Source organism: Dendrobates tinctorius, unplaced genomic scaffold (assembly GCF_039654945.1).
Source record: "Dendrobates tinctorius isolate UK_male_01 unplaced genomic scaffold, ASM3965494v1 ptg000028l, whole genome shotgun sequence".
Classification (NCBI taxonomy): Eukaryota; Metazoa; Chordata; class Amphibia; order Anura; family Dendrobatidae; genus Dendrobates; species Dendrobates tinctorius.
This window is the reverse complement of record NW_027361696.1, coordinates 14,716,783-14,737,192: the sequence shown is the minus strand read 5'-3', so window position 1 is coordinate 14,737,192 and position 20,410 is coordinate 14,716,783. Positions and strand designations below refer to the sequence as shown.

Genomic DNA, 20,410 nt, shown 5'->3' with positions numbered 1-20,410 from the left:
CTGGGGGGAGAATTTGTCGTGGGGTTGTTACTGGGACTGGTGTGTGGGGAGGGGGGGTATTTCTGGGATGTGTGTGGGTTGGTGGGGCTTTTACTGGTACCTGTGTGTGTGTGGGACTGGTCAGGGGAGTATTATTGGGGCCGGTGCTTCTTGTCGCCATGGTGATTGGACCATTTGGTTATCTCTTTCCCCTCCTGTGACCGCTTGTTGAGGGGTTCAGCATCTGTGGATTTTCATCTTTGCAGGGAGCTGCCCCATTATAGCTGCTCTGAGGGTCGTCCCCCTTTTTTCCGAGACCCCAAACGTTGTCAGACTGGTGCTAATGCGGCCTGTGCCCGCCTCTTCTGTAGGGTGGCTGCTGCCAGTGGGTGTTGTGGGGGCAGGCTGTGCCCGGGCATCACACAGGATGGGGCAACTATAGATCATGTGATAATCTGGGGGAATTTGGGAAAATCTTTCTGAAAGGAGCCACACGTGACCCTGGTGAGCGGGGGAGGGGGCCTTGTGATCTGCCCTCATGTGACACCCCCACCCCCCATACAATGATGCGCTGACGTCTCGCCCGTCACATGGTTCCCCCTTGCCACCGGCCACGTCACATGAGGCTCCGTGTACAGGGATTGTGCTGTGCTGCATCCTGGGGCCGGTGATGCACTACAAGGTCCAGCTGCCTCGGAGGACAGTGCGGCTGTATCGGCCCGGCTTCTCCTGTATTTCAGGGAATTGCACTTCTCACAGTTGTCACACAGCGATTACGGAACATCAGAAGAGGAAACTGAGGAAAGTTGTGTCACGGCTGAGTCAGCGGCTCTGTCCTGTGGTCGGGGTCCACGTGGCGTCACTTGTGAATCAGTTGTGGTCATGCCACTCGGAGGTACAGTGTGAGGGTTCATATTGGAAGTGTGGGGGCACTGGGTGCCCCTGCTCAAAGTATTGTATAGCCCACCACCTACAGACCTGAGGGGTCACCAGCAGGGGAGCACGTCACCCTCGGTTACAACTTCTGGAATGCAGAGCATCTTTTGGGGTCTTCTGACGATTACTAGACTCTCCATGTTTGATGGGGGAGGCCCATCTGTTGGGGGGTGCTCGGATGGTGACTGATGTATTTTGTGATTTGGGGTGCCCCTATTGTCAGGGTCGCCTTCTCCCGTGGGTTATGACTCCGATCTGCAGCCATTGGTTATTTTTTCTCTACATATCTTATCCGATCGGGGGTCTCGTGATCAGTGCTGAGAAGGTTGGAGGGGTCACGCAGCTCTGGTGACGGTCGTAGCTTCTTCCTCTTTTTCGGGTGTTGATTGCTTTTCTTTCCCTTTTTATCTGGTTTCGGGTGCAGGTTATCGCATCAGTCATACATGGGTGCGCCCCAAACTGCTCAGTATTTGGGATTTTGCTCATTTTCTCCATTTTGCTTTTTCTCATAAATTTTGCACTTTTTTTCTTTTAAACAGCCTCTGAAATTTGAGGTCTGTTATCCTGATGGCAGCATCCGGGGAGGTGACATTGTAACGCTGCTGCTCTAAGAAATGTGATGTGGCAGCTTAAAGGGCCACAGACCCGACATCCAGCCGCTGAGAGGAGAAAATCCACACGTGACTGACCCGAAATCTGAGGCTTCGGCACCACTCACTGCCACCCAGGCGATAGCCGCGCTGATGCCACGTCTGCCGGTACCTGAAAGGACGCGGCACAATATTCACTAATGGCGTAGGAGCCGCTGATATCCTGCAATAATGGATGGAAGTGTCCGGAGTCTGCAGATTGTAACACTACAGCTGATCTACAGTAGTCCAGGGGGATCTCTACACCTCCCACCACTCATCCCAGTGTACCCACTACAGTCACCTCCCCCAGTAATGGCTGATAACAGGGAGTAATAGATTGTAGTCTCCTGTCCTACAATCTCCTCCCCCCAGTAATGGCTAATAACAGAGAGTAATAGATTGTAGTCTCCTGTCCTACAGTCTCCTCCCCCAGTAATGGCTGATAACAGAGAGTAATAGATTGTAGTCTCCTGTCCTACAGTCTCCTCCCCCAGTAATGGCTGATAACAGAGAGTAATAGATTGTAGTCTCCTGTCCTACAGTCTCCTCCCCCAGTAATGGCTGATAACAGAGAGTAATAGATTGTAGGTCTTTTTTATTATGATAAAATCCTTCACGACGTTACAAAAAAAAACACAAGAGAACAAACATAGAACAAAAACTCCAATCAGAAACAATATGACAAAATCAGACACAAACACAAAGAAATAAACCAGAAATGGAAACAATAAGGAAATTCTCGACCTACAAAACGGGAAAAGAAAATTAAATTAAAGAAACAAGAAGTTAAAAAAAAAAAAAAAAAAACGAAAAGGAACAAGATTACCATATTTACACCAGCACCCCCTTAAAATAATAAATAAATAAAATCATGTAAAACCCCCGACCCAGCTCCATTCACACTATTATATACAACCCTGAACTACATTTACACCGTCCTATATACAATACTATATACACTATATACAATATAAACATATGACACCAGTCCGAATATTGTACAAGACACCAGAACACACCTAATACCCTCTGGTCCCACTGCCTTACCTCACAGCCTCCTCCTTACACCGCCACATTCAGACTTACAACAAACCTAATTACAAACATAGTATACAAAATTAACAAAATTTATATATTTTTTTTTTTTCCTTTTTTGGGGATTTTTATTTTTTTATTTTTACACTATATATAAAACACACATCTACTCTAACTATCCCACCACCCCTGATCCAGCTCTGGCCACAAAGTTCAGGATTTCTCCGAGCTAGGATCAGGCCCCAAAGTTTTTCCCCAGGCGGGGCCTGGACCAGGCCAGATCAGTCTCTTATCACCGCTGTTGAAAACCCCCCATCCCCCCACCCAACCTAACTAAGACCCTCTATTATACGCAATATATATATAATACATACATTACACTATATACAGTCATATGTTAAAGTTTGGGCACCCCTATTAATGTTAACCTTTTTTCTTTATAACAATTGTGGTTTTTGCAACAGCTATTTCAGTTTCATATATCTAATAACTGATGGACTCAGTTATATTTCTGGATTCAAATGAGGTTTATTGTACTAACAGAAAATGTGCAATCTGCATTTAAACAAAATTTGACCGATGCAAAAGTATGGGCACCCTTATCATTTTCTTGATTTGAACACTCCTAACTACTTTTTACTGACTTCTTGAAGCACTAAATTGGTTTTGTAACCTCATTGAGCTTTGAACTTCATAGCCAGGTGTATCAAATCATGAGAATGGGTATTTAAGGTGGCCACTTGCAAGTAGATCTCCTATTTGATTCTCCTATGAAGAGTGGCATCATGGGCTCCTCAAAACAACTCTCAAATGATCTGAAAACAAAGATTATTCAACATAGCTTTTCAGGGGAAGGATACAAAAAGTTGTGTCAGAGATTTAACCTGTCAGTTTCCACTGTGAGGAACATAGTAAGGAAATGGAAGAACACAGGTACAGTTCTTGTTAAGCCCAGAAGTGGCAGGCCAAGAAAAATATCAGAAAGGCAGAGAAGAAGAATGGTGAGAACAGTCAAGGACAATCCACAGACCACCTCCAAAGACCTGCAGCATCATCTTGCTGCAGATGGTGTCACTGTGCATCGGTCAACAATACAGCGCACTTTGCACAAGGAGTAGCTGTATGGGAGAGTGATGCGAATGAAGCCGTTTCTGCAAGCACGCCACAAACAGTCGCCTGAGTTATGCAAAAGCACATTTGGACAAGCCAGTTACATTTTGGAAGAAGGTCATGTGGACTGATGAAACAAAGATTGAGTTGTTTGGTCATACAAAAAGGCGTTATGCATGGAGGCTAAAAAACACAGCATTCCAAGAAAAACACTTGCTACCCTCAGTAAAATTTGGTGGAGGTTCCATCATGCTTTGGGGCTGTGTGGCCAATGCCGGCACTGGGAATCTTGTTAAAGTTGAGGGTCGCATGGGTTCAACTCAGTATCAGCATATTCTTGACATTAATGTGCAAGAATCAGTGATGAAGTTGAAGTTATGCAGGGGATGGATATTTCAGCAAGACAATGATCCAAAACACCGCTCCAAATCTACTCAGGCATTCATGCAGAGGAACAATTACAATGTTCTGGAGTGGCCATCCCAGTCCCCAGACCTGAATATCATTGAACATCTGTGGGATGATTTGAAGTGGGCTGTCCATGCTCGGCGACCATCAAACTTAACTGAACTGGAATTGTTTTGTAAACAGGAATGGTCACAAATACCTTCATCCAGGATCCAGGAACTCATTAATAGCTACAGGAAGCGACTAGAGGCTGTTATTTTTGCAAAATGAGTATCTACGAAATATTAATGTCACTTTTATGTTGAGGTGCCCATACTTTTGCACCGGTCAAATTTTGTTTAAATGCAGATTGCACATTTTCTGTTAGTACAATAAACCTCATTTGAATCCAGAAATATAACTGAGTCCATCAGTTATTAGATATATGAAACTGAAATAGCTGTTGCAAAAACCACAATTGTTATAAAGAAAAAAGGTTAACATTAATAGGGGTGCCCAAACTTTGACATATGACTGTACAATATATACATAAACCTACGTTACAGAACATAACCTACGTACTCACCACTTAAGGCTCAAGTTCGATGCTTGCAAACCTTCTATTCAGGAGACTGAAATTCAAAACAAAACTGTAGAGTGAAAAGGCATCAGCCCACCACCAGGATATAGGAGTACTACCGGACTAAGGCACCCCGAAGGAGAAACCCCTCCAGAGATGGGCCGCCCTCCGGGCACCCAGTCTTTCATACTCCAGAGAACGGACCTTCACCAGGGCACCTAGGATGCTGCTATAAACTTCGTCTACACGGAGGATTTTACTCTGCGTCGAAACTAAAACTCGTGCGTTCCACCTCACCTCCCACATTCCCAGACCCCACCGGCGCATCATCTTCAGAACCGAGGTAACATAAGCCGGGAGATGCCCATGCGGTGTGCGAAGATCCTTCAATCTTCCCCCTGTCTCCCATTCCTGGAAGAAAGGCTGAAACCATCCCTTGCAGGAGAATACTCACGGAGGAGCCCTCTCTTTCCAGAGGTTTGCCACGTTGACCTTCAAAAAGGTGTTCACTAGGAACACCACGGGGTTCACCATATTCACCCCCCCCTAGTCTCCTCGTGCGGTAAGTTACCTCCCGCTTGGCTAGGTTCAGTCTATTCCCCCATAACATCTGAAAGAACAGACTGTAGACCCGAGTCCAGAGAGGCTCTGGCAAGACACAGACGCTGCCCAGGTAGATTAGTAAGGGGAGCAGGAAAGCTTTGCACAGGCCAACCCTTTCCCTCAGGGTCAAAGACCAACCCTTCCATTGGTCCACTCTTTGAGCGACACCTTTGATTCTGCCTTCTCAGTTTTTCGTGGGGTAATCACCTTGGCCAAATTCGATGCCTAGGACTTTGGCGTGTTCTTGGGTTCGGGGAGGGTGTCCGGAAGATCAAACCCGGGATCCCCGCCTCCCAGCCATAGACTCTCACACTTGTCCTGGTTGACCTTGGACCCGGAAGCCTCCGAGTAGCTCTCCACTTCTGACATCACCACCATCGCCTCCTCTCGTGAAGAAACAAAAACGGTGACATCGTCCGCGTAGGCTACTACCCCCAGGATAGCCTCTGGGGCCACCCCGCCCATCCTCACCCCCGCCAACGGTCCACACTCGATCCTTCTGAGGAAGGGATCGATCGCAAACGCGTGAAGCAAAGGGCTAAGAGGGCAGCCCTGACGGACACCAGATCCTACCCCGAAAGGTTGTCCAATCCACCCATTTACTAGAGGGAAAGTCTCAGCCCCAGCGTATAAGGTCTTAAGCCAGTCCACAAACCCCCCAGGCAGACCGTACCTCAAGAGTGGACCAGAGGTACTCGTGGTCAACCCAATCAAAAGCCTTTGCCTGATCTAGGGTCAGCAGGAACCCCTTCCAAAGGCCCGCCCTACCTTGCTCCACGGCCTCTTGGACACCTAGAACAGCACTGAAAGTGCTACGGCCAGGAACGCAACAGTTCTGAGCCTCCGAAAGGAGCCGCGGCGCAAACTTCACCAGTCTGTTGAAAAGTATCTTAGCCACAACCTTCCTGTCCACATTGAGAAGTGCTATGGGACGCCAATTCTCAATGCGTGACGGATCCTTACCCTTTGACAAAATGATCAAAGCTGACCTCCTTAATGATCTCAGCAGGGTGCCCGAGGAGAGACACTCATTAAACACCTGAGTCAAGAGGGGGACCAAGGAGTCCCTAAAGGTCCTAAAGAACTCTGATGTTAAGCCGTCCGGACCTGGTGATTTTTTTGGCCTGAGCCCATCGATCGCCAGTCTCCCTTCCTCTTCTTTGATCGCTTCTGCCAAAACGTCCAGCGAGAGGTCAGCCCCTGGCTCCGGAACAGCTTCAGCCAGGAAAGCCGACATCCTGTCACGATCCAGTTCCCTCCTTCCCAAGAGGTGTGAGTAGTATGAACTGACGACCTCCAAGATCCCTGATCTGGACCTCTTCAAGGATCCCGTACTGTCCATCAGCCCCATCACTATCTTACTATTCCCTGACATCTTGCAGCTTCTGTAAGGGTCGGGCGAGTAGTACTTCCCGTAGTCCCTCTCAAAAACCAAAGATGCGTGCCTATCGTACTGACCTCTTCAGCAAGGACTTTACACCGGAGATCTCCTCGCGGCTACCTCCAGTCGAGACAAGATGCTCGAGTCTCCTCCTCAGGCTCTGATACAGTAATAGATTGTAGTCTCCTGTCCTACAGTCGCCTCCCCCAGTAATGGCTGATAACAGGGAGTAATTGTAGGTCTTTTTTATTATTATAAAATCCTTCACGACGTTACAAAATAGAACACAACAGAACAAACATAGAACAAAAACTCCAATCAGAAACAATATGACAAAATCAGACACAAACACAAAGAAATAAACCAGAAATGGAAACAATAAGGGAAATTCTCGACCTACAAAACGGGAAAAGAAAATTAAATTAAAGAAACAAGAAATTAAAAACTAAAAAAAAACGAAAAAGGAACAAAATTACAATAATTACACCAGCACCCCCTTAAAATAATAAATAAAATCATGTAAAACCCCCAACCCAGCTCCATTCACACTATTATATACAACCCTGAACTACATTTACACCGTCCTATATACAATACTATATACACTATATACAATATAAACATATGACACCAGTCCGAATATTGTACAAGACACCAGAACACACCTAATACCCTCTGGTCCCACTGCCTTACCTCACAGCCTCCCCCTTACACTGCCACATTCACACTTACAACAAACCTAATTACAAACATAGTATACAAAATTAACAATATTTATATTTTTTTTTCCTTTTTTCCCCTTTTATTTTTTATTTATTTTTTCCTTTTTTGGGATTTTTTTTTTTTTTTAAACACTATATATAAAACACACATCTACTCTAACTATCCCACCACCCCTGATCCAGCTCTGGCCACAAAGTTCAGGATTTCTCCGAGCTAGGATCAGGCCCCAAAGTTTTTCCCCAGGCGGGGCCTGGACCAGGCCAGATCAGTCTCTTATCACCGCTGTTGAAAACCCCCCCCATCCCCCCAATCCCCCCACCCAACCTAACTAAGACCCTCTATTATACACAATATATACAATACATACATTACGCTATATACAATATATACATAAACCAACGTTACAGAACATAACCTACGTACTCACCACTTAAGGCTCAAGTTCGATGCTTGCAAACCTTCTATTCAGGAGACTGAAATTCAAAACAAAACTCTAGAGTGAAAAGGCATCAGCCCACCACCAGGATATAGGAGTACTAACGGACTAAGGCACCCCGAAGGAGAAACCTCTCCAGAGATGGGCCGCCCTCCGGGCACCCAGTCTTTCATACTCCAGAGAACGGACCTTCACCAGGGCACCTAGGATGCTGCTATAAACTTCGTCTACACGGAGGATTTTACTCTGCGTCGAAACTAAAACTCGTGCGTTCCACGTGAAGTACCTGACCACTGCGCTGACTATAAATAAAGTGACTCTGTCCCTTCTCCCGAGGTCTCCGAACGCTCCATAGGCCCACTCGGCATAGGACAGAGTAGCCAGCCGCGGCCAACCAATGGAAGCTCCCACCCTGTTGTACACCTCTGTATTAAAGGGACAATGAAGCAGGAAGTGCTCCATGCTTTCCAGCATGTTAGCACAAGCCTCACGGGGGCAATTCCTGTCCTCGGAGCTCCTGTACTTCAGATTGTCCCTCACATACAACTTACCTTGGAAGCAGCGCCAAGTCAAGTCCCAGTACTTCTTGGGGATCCTATTAGAATTTAACAAACTCAACCCAACCTCTAGATCCCGACTTGGGCAGTCCTTGAGGACCAATGGACTCTGAAAATGCGAAAGCAAGACCCGCATGTCGAGGAGTTTCCTCGGGAGGGACCTCACCTCCCACATTCCCAGACCCCACCGGCGCATCATCTTCAGAACCGGGGTAACATAAGCCGGGAGATGCCCATGCGGTGTGCGAAGATCCTTCAATCTTCCCCCTGTCTCCCATTCCTGGAAGAAAGGCTGAAACCATCCCTTGCAGGAGAATACCCACGGAGGAGCCCTCTCTTTCCAGAGGTTTGCCACATTGACCTTCAAAAAGGTGTTCACTAGGAACACCACGGGGTTCACCATATTCAACCCCCCTAGTCTCCTCGAGCTGTAAGTGACCTCCCGCTTGACTAGGTTCAGTCTATTCCCCCATAACATCTGAAAGAACAGACTGTAGACCCGAGTCCAGAGAGGCTCTGGCAAGACACAGACGCTGCCCAGGTAGATTAGTAAGGGGAGCAGGAAAGCTTTGCACAGGCCAACCCTTTCCCTCAGGGTCAAAGACCAACCCTTCCATTGGTCCACTTTTTGAGCGACACCTTTGATTCTGCCTTCCCAGTTTTTCGTGGGGTAATCACCCTGACCAAATTCGATACCTAGGACTTTGGCGTGTTCTTGGGGTTCGGGGAGGGTGTCCGGAAGATCAAACCCGGGATCCCCGCCTCCCAGCCAGAGACTCTCACACTTGTCCTGGTTGACCTTGGACCCGGAAGCCTCCGAGTAGCTCTCCACTTCTGACATCACCACCATCGCCTCCTCTCGCGAAGAAACAAAAACGGTGACATAGTCCGCGTAGGCCACTACCCTCAGGATAGCCTCTGGCGCCACCCCGCCCATCCCCACCCCCGCCAACGGTCCACACTCGATCCTTCTGAGGAAGGGATCGATCGCAAACGCGTACAGCAATGGGCTAAGAGGGCAGCCCTGACGGACACCAGATCCTACCCCGAAAGGTTGTCCAATCCACCCATTTACCAGAGGGAAAGTCTCAGCCCCAGCGTATAAGGTCTTAAGCCAGTCCACAAACCCCCCAGGCAGACCGTACCTCAAAAGAGTGGACCAGAGGTACTCGTGGTCAACCCGGTCAAAAGCCTTTGCCTGATCCAGGGTCAGCAGGAACCCCTTCCAAAGGCCCGCCCTGCCTTGCTCCACGGCCTCTCGGACACCCACAACAGCACTGAAAGTGCTACGGCCAGGAACGCAACAGTTCTGAGCCTCTGAAAGCAGCCGCGGCGCAAACTTCACCAGCCTGTTGAAAAGTATCTTAGCCAAAACCTTCCTGTCCACATTGAGAAGTGCTATGGGACGCCAATTCTCAATGCGTGACGGATCCTTACCCTTTGACAAAATGATCAAAGCTGACCTCCTTAATGATCTCGACAGGGTGCCCGAGGAGAGACACTCATTAAACACCTGAGTCAAGAGGGGAACCAAGGAGTCCCTAAAGGTCCTAAAGAACTCGGATGTTAAGCCATCCGGACCTGGTGATTTTTTGGGCCTGAGCCCATCGATCGCCAGTCTCACTTCCTCTTCTTTGATCGCTTCTGCCAAAACGTCCAGCGAGAGGTCAGCCCCTGGCTCCGGAACAGCTTCAGCCAGGAAAGCCGACATCCTGTCACGATCCAGTTCCCTCCTTCCCAAGAGGTGTGAGTAGTATGAACTGACGACCTCCAAGATCCCTGATCTGGACCTCTTCAAGGATCCCGTACTGTCCATCAGCCCCGTCACTATCTTACTATTCACTGACATCTTGCAGCTTCTGTAAGGGTCGGGCGAGTAGTACTTCCCGTAGTCCCTCTCAAAAACCAAAGATGCGTGCCTATCATACTGACACCTCTTCAGCAAGGACTTCACACCGGAGATCTCCTCGCGGCTACCTCCAGTCGAGACAAGATGCTCGAGTCTCCTCCTCAGGCTCTGATACAGGCGATCCCTGTTCAGGCTTCTGAGGTTCGAGAGTTGCCGGAAGAATTTCGCCACCCGATGTTTGAACATCTCCCACCACTCTGACTTAGTGTTACTTAGGCCCAGCAGCGGTACCTGGCTCTGAAGAAAATCCTCAAAAGACCGTCTTACAGCTTCTTCCTCAAGGAGTGATGAATTCAGCTTCCAATAACCTCTTCCCATCCTAGGAGTCTCTGTAACGTTCAGAGAAAACATAATCAAACAGTGGTCGGAGAACTCCACCTCCACAACCGACAACGGCGAGGAGACGGCTTCCTCCTTCAAATAAAACCTATCTATCCTAGACCTGCACTGACTACCTCTAAAAAAGGTGAATCCCGTGCTGCCTGTGTTGTGCCGGATGTGGACATCCACTAGGCGTGCCTCACTTACTATCCTGTTTAGCGCGACGCAATCATAAGTCAGCCGGTCCCCAGAACCTCCTCTATCACAGGGTCTCATGACGTTGTTGAAATCCCCTCCAAAGACCACCTGCCGACTTGAAAATAAGAAAGGTTTGATCTTCAAGAAGAGACATTTGCGGTCCCACTTGGATTGGGGACCGTAGATGTTAATGAGCCGAAGCTCCTGTCCCCCCATGGAGACATCTAGGATCAAGCATCTCCCCATTTCTAATTCAATTAATCGTCTGCATTCAACCGCTGCGGTCTTAAAAAGGACCGCCACACCGCTATACGGCTCGGCCGCAAGAGACCAGTAGGAGGGCCCATGCCTCCACTCCCTCCTTGCTTTATGCATGGTTGATAGGTCAGTCAACCTGGTCTCCTGCAAAAACAAAATGTCGGCATCAAGTTGGCCGAGAAAATGAAAGGCCGTGTACCTTGCCGCTTCTGACTTTATGCTGGCAACATTAATGGTTGCCAACGTCAACGGTGTGGGTGCCGCCATCATGATTGATTGGATTAGATAGCCTTTTTCTTCCCACCCCCAACAGCTTCACCCTCTTCCTCAGACAATGATGAGCTTTTAGTGCGCTTAAGACACACGGACTCATCCATTCTCTCCTTACATACACTCTGGCCCTTGTCTGGTGGTCCCGAGGTAGTCCCCCCCCCCCCCCCCCCCCCCAGAGGGCCCTTTAATTGCTCCCTGAGAAGAAGACTCAGCGACCCCCTGAGCCCCAACATCCCTGTCCGCTACCTCCGGCTCCGGGCCCCTGTCCTCCCCCTCTGCAGGGGAGTCCTGGAGGGCCCCGAACCGGTTGGAGAGATCCACCAGAGGGGGGGCGGCTGGACCTTCCAATGGCACCTGGATCAGGCCTAGAGAATCAGAGGGGTCGCACTCCAGAGCGGAGGCTCGAGACCCGGACCCACTCCTACCCTTGGTTGTTTTCCGGTTACCCTTTTTCCTTTGTTGTGACCATTCCCCCTCTCCCTCATCCAGACTGTCACCGGATGAGGGTTCCTGGGAGGACATGGCGTCTGCCTGCTCCTCCCTTTCAAGTCTCCTGACTTCCTCACTCAATTCGCTGTCTTTAGGATCCTCAGCTGCAAGTGAATTACCTGGGTCAGGGTTTAGGGTCATTACTCCCTGCCCCCTGTTCCCATGGCGTTGCTCCTGCCGCCTGATGTTGGATGGCGGCAGCTTGCTCCTCACCGGTTCCCTGCCTCCTCCGCCCCTACTGGTCCCTTCACCGGCAAGATTAGTCCCGGCTTTCGCCTGTCCCGCACTCGCCGCTTTCAGGACTGCATTGGCAAAGGAACGCGGACAGCGACTGAATGGATGACCGAGGTCACCACACAAGTTACACCTAATCCTGCCACAGGTAGCAGCGAGATGGCCAAGGTCCCCACACAGTGCGCACTTCTGGGTGGTACACTGCGCACTGAAGTGTGTGGGGCTGCCGCACCTGTGACAGACCTTAGGCTGCCCCTGGTAGAAAATCAGGATCCTGTCCCTCCCCAAAAATGTAGAGGAAGGTATATGGGTAACAGTGTTTCCTGAAACCTTCAATTTCACCATGAAGGTCCAGGCCCCTGACCAGATACCATGGTCGTCGCGGGTCTTCTCAGGAATGCCGACGATGTCGCCATATCGACCAATCCAGGTGGAGATGTCCATGCAGGAAAGCGACTCGTTACTGGTCAAAACGGTCACCTTCCTGACCGAGTTCTGGCGGGATATTGCGACAGGGACGAAACCTTTGCCATTCGGGGCGACCCCGAGCCAGCTCATGGCGAGACCAAAAAAGCTCAAGGCCCTCCGGTCTCACGAAGCTGACATCGAAGTAGGAGGTCCCATAGGGATGGATCAAGGCAAAGATGTCGTATGCCGCGAAGCCCATCCCCAGCAGGAGCTCAGCAACCTTTGACCGATCAGGTCAGGCATCCTTGCTTACCCACTGGAGACGGGCCACGTTCCTACGGTTACTCCTCTGCCCCGGTGTCGGCAGAGACCAGACAGTCTCTGCCCCTCTATCTCGGAAGGCGGAAAGACCGTGTCTCTCTATCCAGAAAGACAGATCAACCTCCCTCCCCTCTACATTGATGGAACTCTCCCCTTTCTTCAGGGCGTCCAGGAAGCGCTGCTGCAAGTCACCGTCCTCGGGGCCACCATACAAGGGCGCACTACTACCCCCAGCAGTGACAGCCCCCGAATAGCTAGGGGCTGAAGCCCTCGCCACCGCTGGGGGGGCAGTGTGACCACTACCTACTTCCCCTCCACCAACACCAGTGCAGCTCTCCTCATTCACTCCACCAATACTCCCATCATTTGCGGCACCACAACTCCCATCATTCACTCCACCTCTATTCCCACCATTCACTCCAGCAGTACTCCCATCATTTGTGGCACCACATCTCCTATCATTCACTCCACCACCTGTCCCATCATTCACTCCACCACTATTCCCACCATTCACTCCACCACCTGTCCCATCATTCACTCCACCAATACTCCCAACGTTTGCGGCACCACAACTCCCATTATTCACCCCATTACCACTGTTCTCTGCACCTTCCACAGTCACCTCCATTCCCTCCTCCCTTGTGTCTGCAGTCTCTGCACTCACACCTGCTGATTCGGGGGAGCTGTGCAGCACCACACCCGTTTTAATTAGCTCAGTGCTGACATTGTGCAGTTCTTTTGGAGCACTGTGCCCCTTATTGTTCTGGGCTGCCTGCCCTGTAGCCACAGACTTCGGGGTGCTGGTATCACGCCTAGGGGCATGCTGTCCCCCCGTCACAGCAGAGCGCACAGTGTTCCTTGCTGATGATGTTCCCTGCTTTTGCTGTGCATTTTTTTTTCCCGTGGCTCTGACTCAGCTGCGCGCCTCCTCTCCTCTGTTGAGGCGCACTGCGCCCCTGTCACAACAGTGCGCCCCCCTTTCGCCGCACCATGCTCCTCGGCCCTGCTCCCCACAGCCCCAGAGTTGGCCGGCTCAGCTGCAGTGAGCAGGGATGGAGTCAGCCCACACCGTCCCCCTTTCACAACGGCGTGGACATCCCCCCGCTCTCCTCGGCCCCGGTGATAACCGGCTTAGCCGCAGCAGGCAGGGAGGGAAACTCCACGGGGTTCCCTATGTCCGGCGCCGTGAGTACCTTCACAGCCTCACCCCCTGCACTGTTCCCCGCACAGACGGCAGCATTGCCGGACATCCTCCTCCTCTCCCCACCTTGCCTATGCCCCAGACCCACTGCAGAGCCCGTGCTTTTAGGTTTGGTGGGGTTTACACAGGAGGTGGTAGGTGTAACATCAGACATTGGTACATATTTGTAACTCACCACCTCCTGTGTCTTCTTTTTTGTCTTCCTCCTCTTTTTGGTCTCCTCCGCTGGCTCGTCCTCCCCGAAGGAGAATCTGGTCAGGTCCACAGGAGACTCCAGCTCTCTGATCTCCCTCAACAGACCGCACTCCTCCTCTTCCTCCGCTGACACTCCAGCATGGGTTGTTGGAGTCCTCTGCCGTGCCGGGAGGCCGCTTCCTTGCTGGCTCTGCGACTCTTTCTCCCGGCTTGTTCCAGCACGTGAGACTCCAGCCACGACTTCTTCGTCCTCCTCCTCCTCGCTTAGGACGCCGGCTGGCAGTTCTCCCGAGGTATTTAACCCCTTCATTTCAGAGAACCGCCGCTGGTTCTTAAACCTCTCCAGGAAGGGACCTGCGCTTTTCTCAATCCCCTCCCGGAGGAGCACTAACCGGACCACCTCATCTCTGAGGGCTTTAAACCTCTGGGAGGTCGCGGGTCTTTCTTTGTTAGAGGCACGGGTGTTCAGGATCCATGCCTCCCGCAGCTGCTCCTTCAGCACGGTCAGTGCTTTGCCGGCGTCCTCGTACTCTCGCAACATGGCGACCACTCGGGAGGAGAAGGAGCTCGTGGACTCGCTGGAGGTCATCTCGCCCCATGATGTTGCTGGGCTCTTCTTCCTGGGACCTGGGGTGCCCGTCTCCCTCTCTGGGCGGACGATGAGCCGTCTCGGGGTTGGAGTAGGTGGGTACGGTCTTTCTCATCCGACCAGATCTTCTCACGGCCTCCTGGGCCGGTTGCTGCTGCTCTCTGTCCCCCGCCGGCACAGACCGGGGAACAGAAGCCTGGGAAGCCATGCCTGGCTCCCAGGAAGCCTGCCTCTCCCTGGGGAGAAGAGAGGCAGACTCTGGGCCTCGTCCTGGAGCTCACAAGACAGGTGCTGCTCTCAGCAGGGTGTGACTGATTGTGGGCACCTGTCCTACAGTCTCGTCCCCCAGTAATGGCTGATAACAGGGAGTAATAGATTGTAGGTCTTTTTTATTATTATAAAATCCTTCACGACGTTACAAAATAAAACACAACAGAACAAACATAGAACAAAAACTCCAATCAGAAACAATATGACAAAATCAGACACAAACACAAAGAAATAAACCAGAAATGGAAACAATAAGGGAAATTCTCGACCTACAAAACGGGAAAAGAAAATTAAATTAAAGAAACAAGAAATTAAAAACTAAAAAAACGAAAAAGGAACAAAATTGCAATAATTACACCAGCACCCCCTTAAAATAATAAATAAATAAAATCATGTAAAACCCCCGACCCAGCTCCATTCACACTATTATATACAACCCTGAACTACATTTACACCGTCCTATATACAATACTATATACAAATAAACATATGACACCAGTCCGAATATTGTACAAGACACCAGAGCACACCTAATACCCTCTGGTCCCACTGCCTTACCTCACAGCCTCCCCCTTACACCGCCACATTCACACTTACGACAAACCTAATTACAAACATAGTATACAAAATTAACAAAATTTATATATTTTTTCTTTTTTTCCTTTTATTTATTTTTTTTTATTTTTTTTCCTTTTTTTGGGATTTTTTTTTTTTTTTACACTATATATAAAACACACATCTACTCTAACTATCCCACCACCCCTGATCCAGCTCTGGCCACAAAGTTCAGGATTGCTCCGAGCTAGGATCAGGCCCCAAAGTTTTTCCCCAGGCGGGGCCTGGACCAGGCCAGATCAGTCTCTTATCACCGCCGTTGAAAACCCCCCATCCCCCCAATCCCCCCACCCAACCTAACTAAGACCCTCTATTATACACAATATATACAATACATACATTACGCTATATACAATATATACATAAACCAACGTTACAGAACATAACCTACGTACTCACCACTTAAGGCTCAAGTTCGATGCTTGCAAACCTTCTATTCAGGAGACTGAGATTCAAAACAAAACTCTAGAGTGAAAAGGCATCAGCCCACCACCAGGATATAGGAGTACTAACGGACTAAGGCACCCCGAAGGAGAAACCCCTCCAGAGATGGGCCGCCCTCCGGGCACCCAGTCTTTCATACTCCAGAATACGGACCTTCACCAGGGCAACTAGGATGCTGCTATAAACTTCGTCTACACGGAGGATTTTACTCTGTGTCGAAACTAAAACTCGTGCGTTCCACGTGAAGTACCTGACCACTGCACTGACTATAAATAAAGTGACTTTGTCCCTTCTCCCGAGGTCTCCGAACGCTCCATAGGCCCACTCGGCATAGGACAGAGTAGCCAGCCGCGGCCAACCAATGGAAGCTCCCACCCTGTTGTACACCTCTGTATTAAAGGGACAATGAAGCAGGAAGTGCTCCATGCTTTCCAGCATGTTAGCACAAGCCTCACGGGGGCAATTCCTGTCCTCGGAGCTCCTGTACTTCAGATTGTCCCTCACATACAACTTACCTTGGAAGCAGCGCCAAGTCAAGTCCCAGTACTTCTTGGGGATCCTATTAGAATTTAACAAACTTAACCCAACCTCTAGATCCCGACTTGGGCAGTCCTTGAGGACCAATGGACTCTGAAAATGCGAAAGCAAGACCCGCATGTCGAGGAGTTTCCTCGGGAGGGACCTCACCTCCCACATTCCCAGACCCCACCGGCGCATCATCTTCAGAACCGGGGTAACATAAGCCGGGAGATGCCCATGCGGTGTGCGAAGATCCTTCAATCTTCCCCCTGTCTCCCATTCCTGGAAGAAAGGCTGAAACCATCCCTTGCAGGAGAATACCCACGGAGGAGCCCTCTCTTTCCAGAGGTTTGCCACGTTGACCTTCAAAAAGGTGTTCACTAGGAACACCACGGGGTTCACCATATTCAACCCCCCTAGTCTCCTCGTGCGGTAAGTGACCTCCCGCTTGACTAGGTTCAGTCTATTCCCCCATAACATCTGAAAGAACAGACTGTAGACCCGAGTCCAGAGAGGCTCTGGCAAGACACAGACGCTGCCCAGGTAGATTAGTAAGGGGAGCAGGAAAGCTTTGCACAGGCCAACCCTTTCCCTCAGGGTCAAAGACCAACCCTTCCATTGGTCCACTTTTTGAGCGACACCTTTGATTCTGCCTTCCCAGTTTTTCGTGGGGTAATCACCCTGCCCAAATTCGATACCTAGGACTTTGGCATGTTCTTGGGGTTCGGGGAGGGTGTCCGGAAGATCAAACCTGGGATCCCCGCCTCCCAGCCAGAGACTCTCACACTTGTCCTGGTTGACCTTGGACCCGGAAGCCTCCGAGTAGCTCTCCACTTCTGACATCACCACCATCGCCTCCTCTCGCGAAGAAACAAAAACGGTGACATCGTCCGCGTAGGCCACTACCCTCAGGATAGCCTCTGGCGCCACCCCGCCCATCCCCACCCCCGCCAACGGTCCACACTCGATCCTTCTGAGGAAGGGATCGATCGCAAACGCGTACAGCAATGGGCTAAGAGGGCAGCCCTGACGGACACCAGATCCTACCCCGAAAGGTTGTCCAATCCACCCATTTACCAGAGGGAAAGTCTCAGCCCCAGCGTATAAGGTCTTAAGCCAGTCCACAAACCCCCCAGGCAGACCGTACCTCAAAAGAGTGGACCAGAGGTACTCGTGGTCAACCCGGTCAAAAGCCTTTGCCTGATCCAGGGTCAGCAGGAACCCCTTCCAAAGGCCCGCCCTGCCTTGCTCCACGGCCTCTCGGACACCCAGAACAGCACTGAAAGTGCTACGGCCAGAAACGCAACAGTTCTGAGCCTCTGAAAGCAGCCGCGGCGCAAACTTTACCAGCCTGTTGAAAAGTATCTTAGCCAAAACCTTCCTGTCCACATTGAGAAGTGCTATGGGACGCCAATTCTCAATGCGTGACGGATCCTTACCCTTTGACAAAATGATCAAAGCTGACCTCCTTAATGATCTCGGCAGGGTGCCCGAGGAGAGACACTCATTAAACACCTGAGTCAAGAGGGGAACCAATGAGTCCCTAAAGGTCCTAAAGAACTCGGATGTTAAGCCATCCGGACCTGGTGATTTTTTTGGGCCTGAGCCCATCGATCGCCAGTCTCACTTCCTCTTCTTTGATCGCTTCTGCCAAAACGTCCAGCGAGAGGTCAGCCCCTGGCTCCGGAACAGCTTCAGCCAGAAAAGCCGACATCCTGTCACGATCCAGTTCCCTCCTTCCCAAGAGGTGTGAGTAGTATGAACTGACGACCTCCAAGATCCCTGATCTGGACCTCTTCAAGGATCCCGTACTGTCCATCAGCCCCGTCACTATCTTACTATTCACTGACATCTTGCAGCTTCTGTAAGGGTCGGGCGAGTAGTACTTCCCGTAGTCCCTCTCAAAAACCAAAGATGCGTGCCTATCGTACTGACACCTCTTCAGCAAGGACTTCACACCGGAGATCTCCTCGCGGCTACCTCCAGTCGAGACAAGATGCTCGAGTCTCCTCCTCAGGCTCTGATATAGGCGTCCCCTGTTCAGGCTTCTGAGGTTCGAGAGCTGCCGGAAGAATTTCGCCACCCGATGTTTGAACATCTCCCACCACTCTGACTTAGTGTTACTTAGGCCCAGCAGCGGTACCTGGCTCTGAAGAAAATCCTCAAAAGACCGTCTTACAGCTTCTTCCTCAAGGAGTGATGAATTCAGCTTCCAATAACCTCTTCCCATCCTAGGAGTCTCTGTAACGTTCAGAGAAAACATAATCAAACAGTGGTCGGAGAACTCCACCTCCACAACCGACAACGGCGAGGAGACGGCTTCCTCCTTCAAATAAAACCTATCTATCCTAGACCTGCACTGACTACCTCTAAAAAAGGTGAATCCCGTGCTGCCTGTGTTGTGCCGGATGTGGACATCCACTAGGCGTGCCTCACTTACTATTCTGTTTAGCGCGACGCAGTCATAAGTCAGCCGGTCCCCAGAACCTCCTCTATCACAGGGTCTCGTGACGTTGTTGAAATCCCCTCCAAAGACCACCTGCCGACTTGAAAATAAGAAAGGTTTGATCTTCAAGAAGAGACATTTGCGGTCCCACTTGGATTGGGGACCGTAGATGTTAATGAGCCGAAGCTCCTGTCCCCCCATGGAGACATCTAGGATCAAGCATCTCCCCATTTCTAATTCAATTAATCGTCTGCATTCAACCGCTGCGGTCTTAAAAAGGACCGCCACCCCGCTATACGGCTCGGCCGCAAGAGACCAGTAGGAGGGCCCATGCCTCCACTCCCTCCTTGCTTTATGCATGGTTGATAGGTCAGTCAACCTGGTCTCCTGCAAAAACAAAATGTCGGCATCAAGTTGGCCGAGAAAATGAAAGGCCGTGTACCTTGCCGCTTCTGACTTTATGCTGGCAACATTAATGGTTGCCAGCGTCAACGGTGTGGGTGCCGCCATCATGATTGATTGGATTAGATAGCCTTTTTCTTCCCACCTCCAACAGCTTCACCCTCTTCCTCAGACAATGATGAGCTTTTAGTGCGCTTAAGACACACAGACTCATCCATTCTCTCCTTACATACACTCTGGCCCTTGTCTGGTGGTCCCGAGGTAGTCCCCTCCCCCCCAGAGGGCCCTTTAATTGCTCCCTGAGAAGAAGACTCAGCGACCCCCTGAGCCCCAACATCCTTGTCTGCAACCTCCGGCTCCGGGCTCCCGTCCTCCCCCTCTGCAGGGGAGTCCTGGAGGGCCCCGAACCGGTTGGAGAGATCCACCAGAGGGGGGCGGCTGGACCTTCCAATGGCACCTGGATCAGGGCTAGAAAATCAGAGGGGTCGCACTCCAGAGCGGAGGCTCGAGACCCGGACCCACTCCTACCCTTGGTTGTTTTCCGGTTACCCTTTTTTTTACTTTGTTGTGACCATTCCCCCTCTCCCTCATCCAGACTGTCACCGGATGAGGGTTCCTGGGAGGACATGGCGTCCGCCTGCTCCTCCCTTTCAAGTCTCCTGACTTCCTCACTCAATTCGCTGTCTTTAGGATCCTCAGCTGCAAGTGAAGTACTTGGGTCAGGGTTTAGGGTCATTACTCCCTGCCCCCTGTTCCCATGGCGTTGCTCCTGCCGCCTGATGTTGGATGGCGGCAGTTTGCTCCTCACTGGTTCCCTGCCTCCTCCGCCCCTACTGGTCCCTTCACCGGCAAGATTAGTCCCGGCTTTCGCCTGTCCCGCACTCGCCGCTTTCAGGACTGCATTGGCAAAGGAACGCGGACAGCGACTGAATGGATGACCGAGGTCACCACACAAGTTA

The 20,410-nt window shown here is 50.6% G+C and overlaps 1 protein-coding gene across 6 annotated transcripts in view; it reads left to right on the top strand.

Moving 5' to 3' along the window:
* ATP13A2 (ATPase cation transporting 13A2) overlaps nt 1-20,410 on the top strand; it is a 45,781-nt gene that overhangs the window by 5,266 nt on the left and 20,105 nt on the right. The gene's annotated exons all lie outside the window — the stretch shown is intronic.